Source organism: Mus pahari, chromosome 9 (assembly GCF_900095145.1).
Source record: "Mus pahari chromosome 9, PAHARI_EIJ_v1.1, whole genome shotgun sequence".
Taxonomy (NCBI): Eukaryota; Metazoa; Chordata; class Mammalia; order Rodentia; family Muridae; genus Mus; species Mus pahari.
The window spans coordinates 19,403,893-19,410,828 of NC_034598.1; the positions used below are offsets into that span (position 1 = coordinate 19,403,893).

The 6,936-nt window shown below is 45.0% G+C and overlaps 1 protein-coding gene across 3 annotated transcripts in view; it reads right to left on the minus strand.

Moving 5' to 3' along the window:
* Nucleotides 1-3,170, minus strand: part of Mcm9 (minichromosome maintenance 9 homologous recombination repair factor) — a 91,103-nt gene extending 87,933 nt beyond the window's left edge. For all 3 annotated transcript variants that reach the window (XM_021204973.2, XM_029542134.1, XM_021204974.2), the window contains exon 1: nucleotides 3,091-3,170. The gene's annotated coding sequence lies outside the window, so the exon portion shown is untranslated. The remainder of the gene's footprint in view (nucleotides 1-3,090) is intronic.
* Nucleotides 3,171-6,936: the final 3,766 nt, after the last annotated feature.

Genomic DNA, 6,936 nt, shown 5'->3' on the forward strand with positions numbered 1-6,936 from the left:
CACACACACACACACACACACACTTTTATTTGTGTGTGCACAAATAAAACAAAAAGAAAAAATCAAGAGGTTCTTCCTGATGCAGCAGCCATCTTAATTCCAGAAAATGACAAATTTTAAAGAGGAGAGATTCTGTTCTGTGTTCTCCAAGCCCTTTAGAAAACATAGAGGTGTTTTGTTGGCCATATACATGCAAATCTACAGGAGAGGTTTTAGACATTAAGGAATTGGGTGCTGTTCCAAAGAATGTCCCATAAACACCACTGTGGCAAAAGTGGGAGAGATTACAGTGTCAGCATACTGATGGCATTGCTGTAAACATACAGATTAAAGGTAAGGTTCTTTCCAGGATTCGTGTGCATTCTGAACATCCTGAGTCCTCTAAGAGCCAGGGGGCCAATGAGAGAGGCACCTGGGTTCAGCATGAGTCCCACTGCACGCAGAGAAGCATGCTGTGCGAGGTCTTGGCAAGGAGCCTGTGCTGGTAGTCCCTATTCCCTGGGAATTCACGACTTAATGTACACAAGCATATTACAGACCCTGATTGTACAGTGTTTTCTTAAAAACAAACAAAAAGATAGTGAAGTTAATTTTAATTCGTGGAATTGGTTGATAGTGAAACGTATTAAACAGCACAAAATATTCCTCATGTTTTCCTCAATCTTTCTCCTCGCTAGCCCTTTATTAATATATTATAATTTATATGTGATCTGTAGGAAGTTTTAGGCCTCCCCTCCCTCATCACTGCCTTTAGTGGCTTTTTTTGAGGCCATCTCTGCTGGGCAGGCTGTCTTGGCATTTATTATGTAGCCCAGGCTGGATTCGAATTTGCAGTAATTCTCCTGCCTCAGTTTTCCAAGTGCTGGGACTACAGTCATGTATCATCACCATCATTATCACACACACACACACACACACACACACACACACACACACACACACACACACAGCTTCATACACAAAGCATACCATTAATCAGATTGATAGTTCTAACATGACTAGTGACTTGTTTTAGGATTATACACTGTAGTAAGTTTTGTTTCCTGCTTTCTCTTATTAGCATAGGGAAATGATGGGCTTCAGTAAAAGCAGGTGTTAAAGGTGTAGAAAAGCTAGGCAAACTGACAAAAGAAGGGAGCATTAAGTTTTGGACAATAAGACTGCAAAGAAATATTATATATACTTTACTTCACTTATTTGACTCTCTGAGCAAGCCTTTCTTTCTCAAAAGTGTATTTACAAACATAGGGAGTCTACCTCATGTTCATATGTACAGTCATGTCACAAATCCTAAACCTGATTCTTTCTCCAATTCCTAATGTCTACCATGCACAAGCCAGTCTCCTCACAAATGAAAGAAAAAGCACAGTAAAAGGTACCAGGCCCTTGGAGAGCCAAGTGACGATCTAAACCAAACCATTCCAGAAGGACTAAAAAGGTGATGTGAGTAAGAGTGAGAGGAAGGTTCTGGACAGACAGCACAGAGCTAAGAGCACTTGCTGCTCTTCTAGGGGACCTGGATTTGGATCCCATCACCATGACAGGAAGGGCATCACATGACAGGAAGTTGTCTGTAACTCTAGTTCCAGGGGATCTGATGTCCCTAGACATGTGCTGCACAGAACATTCAGGGGCACACACACACACACACACACACACAGACAGAGATCGAGAGAGAGAGAGAGAGAGAGAGAGAGAGAGAGAGAGAGAGAGACAGAGAGACAGAGAGACAAAGACAGAGAGAGACAGAGACAGAGACAGAGAGACAGAGACAGAGATAGAGACAGAGACAGAGAAAGACAGAGAGAGATTTTCAATTGAAATGAGCTGACAAGTACCAGAGAAGAAGCCATGAACCGCCCTGGAGATTCCATACTAGCTCCAAGCACCTTAGCAAAGGTGTGGTTTATATTGGACTTACTTTATTTATATAACATATATCATCCTCTATAAATACTATGCCTGAAGAAGACTATATATAGTTCAGTTAAAGTTCAGTTTGGTATCCCTTAGGTGGATCATACTGGATACTGATTCTGCCTTCTCTGAACACCTGCTCAGCTGGGAGGTATACAAGTATAAAGTTGCATCACACTTAAGCCAAGAATACTGACAATTACAGGAGGCTAGTATGAGATTAAGAGAGAAGTCATTTTTTCAGAGAATCAGTGAAAGTAAGCCAACACTAAAATACTAAGCAACTTGGTTTTGGTTAGGTAATAGCATAATCAATCAGCCAAGAGTAAAAAGGAGATTATTTGGATCATAGTACTTCATGATGTGAATCTTTGCTGGAAAAAAAAAAATTACAGCACTACCCTCAAGAGTGACCAAAGGAATATCTTTACGATTTAACAAATACAAAGTGAATGTAGAGCAGGAATGTGAAACAACAATTAACAACATACCCAACTCCAACAGAGCAGAAAGAGGGCGGGCAAAGAATTTTAAATTCCTAATAGGGGCAGGTTAAATTTTTGTCTAGTTAAGCCGGCAAATAACAGTGTTAAATGGGACGATATTTTTTAAAAACAGCTTTTGCTTCTTTGTTTTGTTTTGTTTTCTTCCAACATCCGTGCAATTAGACAAGTTTGTCACCCTATAAACTCAGACATCCCGATACAAACTTAAGTCATTTATTGTCTGGGGAGACGATGGTTGTACAACTATCAAATTCTCTCTCCTCTTGCCTCTGGCATCCAAACAAATAAAATGGCTTTGCTTTATTGCATACTATCCACTGCAAGGTGGCGCCAAAAAGAGCAGTTTGGGGATAGAGCCCTGCCCCTCACCCAGGCTCGCGTAACCCCGCCCCTCGGGAGCTGCGGCCACGCCCCGTCGGGGGGAGCGCGTCTCAGTCCCGCGTTGCGCGCCATTCGCGGGTGCGCGCTCATTGCGCGCCTCCAGGCCGCCCGGAGAGCGACAGCCCAGCGGAGGGACGGTTCCCAAATGAGCTTCTAGTCCACAGGTGGCTGGCTGTGGCCTCCCAGTCCCGCGGGGAGTTTAGAAATTAAAGGTTGCGGACGAGACCTGACGCTCACCACGGGAGGGAAACGATCCCCGGGACCCGAGGCTGCGGCGATCACTTACGGGCTCAGCACGCACTGTCTTGGTCGCCGGGACCGCGCTGCGGCCGTGGTCACCCTAGCCCGGCCCGCGTGGCGTTGGAGGGGGCGGGGCGTGCGCGCGGCCGCTCGAGGGGCCGCCTTGCGCGGGGACGCGCAGGCCTCTTCGCGCCGCTCTCGCCCGGCCTCCGAAGGACTCGTGCTTCCCGCGGACCCCGAGCCGCGCACTGCCTCAACTTTCCGGGCTGCTGGGGCTTCTTCCGGATGCGGACGCAGGCGGGCGCGCGCCACGACCGGCGCTGGAGTCTGCGAGCCGGAGGCGGGAGCAAGGAGAGAGGCGGGACTCGGGAAGCTGGGGGCGGGGTTTGGGCGGGACAAGACGTCTGAGGGGCGGGGCTCGGAGATATGGGGCGGGGCTTGAGCGGGACACAGCCTTCGAGGGCGGGCTTAGGGCGAAGTGGATAATTCAGGCAGGCAGGAATTCCGCGGCTGGGTATTGGGCAAAAGCGGGGTGGAGACTAGGGCGGAGAGACGGGGAACCCTGGAGACGTATTAGGGTGGGGTGTGGGCGATCTGGGACTCGACTTTGATTTGCATCTTCAGGTATCTTAGAACACATGTGATTTTGTTTTTTGGTTTTTGTTTTTTGGGTTGGCGATGTATTTAAGGAATCTGCCTATTGCCACGTCACAATATTTTCTATTTAGTATAGTTCTCTGATTCATTTCGAGCTAAATTTTATAAGTGGTGTTATGGTTTTGTGAAGTCATTTCTACTTTAAATCCTCAGACCGCACATCTACCTATCAGCAATTTTTATTAAATCAGGCAGCTGAGGGCAAAATTGGATATAAGAAATTCATTATCTTGACCCCCAACTCAGCTTCAGCAAGAGAGTCACATCAGCACGTGCTGCCACCGTTCATGTTCCCTGATCTCAAAATGTCCCTAGCTCAACTAATAAGTGTTTTTTCTGAACTTCAAATTGTTCCTGAAGACTTTCTACATCAGAGACACTAGCAAAAACATCTTTTTAAATTTTTTTATTTTTAATTTTTATTAGATATTTTATTTACATTTCAAATGCTATCCCGAAAGTTCCTTATACCCTCTCCCCGACCCTGCTCCCCTACCCACCCACTCCCACTTCTTGGCCCTGGCATTTCCCTGTACTGGGGCATATAAAGTTTGCAAGGCCTAGGGGCCTCTCTTCCCAATGATAGCCAACTATGTCATCTTCTGCTACACAGGCAGCTAGACACACTAGCTCTGTGCATACTCGTTAGTTCATATTATTGTTCCTTCTATAGGGTTACAGACCCCCTCAGCTCCTTGGGTACTTTCTCTAGCTCCTCCATTGGGGGCCCTGTGTTCCATCCATAGATGACTGTGAGCATCCACTTCTGTATTTGCCAGGCACTGGAATAGCCTCATACAAGATAGCTATATCAGGGTCCCTTCAGCAAAACATGGCTGGCATGTGCATTAGTATCTGGGTTTGGTGGCTGATGATGGGATGGGTCCCCAGGTGGGGTAGTCTCTAGATAGTCCATCCTTTTCTCTTAGCTCCAAACTTTGTCTCTGTAACTCCTTTCATGGATATTTTGTTCCCTATTCTAAGGAGGAATGAAGTATCCACACCTTGATCTTCCTTCTTCTTGGTTTTCTTATGTTTTGCAAATTTTATCTTGGGTTTTCTAAGTTTCTGGGCTAATATCCACTTATCTGAGTGCATATCTAGTGACTTCTTTTGTCATTGGGTTAACTCACTAAGGATGATATCCTCCAGATATATCTATTTAGCAAAAACATCTTAATCTAGCTTCACTAGCAATTTTAGTTTTCCAAATGCTTTCTAAAGGTGACAATCTACAGCTCTAAGTTCTTTCCTAGATTGGTTGAGTCATTAATCTGCTTCAGCAGCAGTGCCTGAGAGAGATCAAGCACCGTTATTATGACTGCCAGTGATCTTGCCCAGTGAGGGACTGGAAGCCCCCTTAGAATTTCCATACAATTCTTAGATTCAGAGGGATGTGAGGGCAGCAAGCAGAGCAGAACTCCATAGCAGCATGCCGTCCTCAGGACACGCGGTCTCCAGAGCTCTGCCTGTCTGAGGAGACCCACCATGGTGCTAAACAGTGGGCTGCATCCATGATTCTAAAGCTCTTTGTGGTTCCTTCTGCGTGGTCCTCAACACAGAGCCAAGAAAACAAAACCAAGAAAGGTTCCAGTGCACTTGAAGAACCATATCAAAAGTGCCTGCAGCCAGGCTTGACATTACTAGACTTCATTCCTAGCACAGGTGGATCTTTGGTTGTTGAGGGCCAGTCAGGTCTACATAGTTCATTCTAGACCAGCTAGGGTATATAGAACTGTTTTAAAACAAATGACTTAAAGTACATGGAAAGAAACCATACTTTCCATTGAACTTACTAAAGTCTGATTAACTGATTAGAATTTGATTGTGAAGATAGGAATAGGACAGCTTCAAACCCTAGTTTGCCTTAAGCCACCTTTAAACTCCTTAAAAAGTATTTCTGGCCAACCTTTTTGTCTGGCTGAATAGTCTTGTGACTAGCTGGTGAAGCTTTTTTGAATGCATTTATTTATTATTTTTAATTAGGGGTATATGTGTGTCTCTCTGTGTGGGTGTGTGCATGTGAGTGCAGTTTCCTAGAGAGGCCAAAAGAGGGCGTTAGGCTGGTGCTGGAGAAACAGACAGTTGGATGTTCCCTGGTACTGGGTATCAAACTTGGGTCCTCCAGACAGGCAGTGCACGCTCTCAACAGCTGAGTCATCTCTTAAGTCCCTTCTGGAATGTATTAACACTTCAGACCACTAGCTTCCCCCAACTCAAACATTAGGAATGTCACACAATAGCATCCGAGGCCTTTAGCAGAGAGTTCCAAGCTGTGTTGTAATCTCCTCTTCTAGTTTCCTTTCTGCTGTTGAAAAAAATATCCAGGCCAAAAGCAACTTTGAGGGAGAAAGGGTTTATCTGACTTACAATTCCAGGTCCTCATCCTTCACTGAGGAAAGTCACAGCAGTCACTTGACAGTACACCTGCTATTCCATCCAGAATTAACTCTGACCCAAGAATAAACTTTCCAGCCAAAGAAGTGTGGCAGGAGCCATGGGAGATGCTGCCTGCTGAGTGGCTTACAAGCCAATACTCAGCTAGCTTTCTTATATAATTCAGGACTACTCACCTAAGGATGGTACTTCCTAGGGCTGGGCCCTCTTTTTACATCAGTTAAGAATACAGTGTCTCAAAGACATTCCTACAGGTCAATCTGATACAGACAGTTCCTCAATTCAGACTCCCTTCTGAGCTGGATGTGCTGGCAAAGGCCTTTAATTCCAGCAGGTTGAGTTCAAGGCCAGCCTGTTCTATAAAGTGAGTTCCAGGACAGCCAGATACATTTCAACAAAACAAAGCAAGCAAGCAAAAACAAACAACAAAACAAAAGAATCTCTTTTCTGAGGTAATTCTAGGTTAAGGCAAGTTGACATTTGAAATTAAGCAGTACACCTGTATCATACATTGGTTCCATCTTAATGATCTTATGTTCCTATAAAACCTTCACGAAACTGTTAGCACACTGGACCACAGAAGGGGAGCAACTGGACCGTGGCCACTCATCGTTCGTTACAGGATAAATTGTTCTCTCCTTTGAGGTGGGAGTTGTGGTTTTGAGTCTACAATGAATAGAAGTACTATTTTTTTTTGAGACAGTCTTGTTAGGAAGCTCACAATAGCCTCCAGTCTGTGGTCCTTCTGCTTCTCAAGTGCTAGGATTACAGGTGTGAACCACCATAAATGGCTAATAGAACACTCGAGTCTTGTTACACACACACAGAGAGAGAGAGA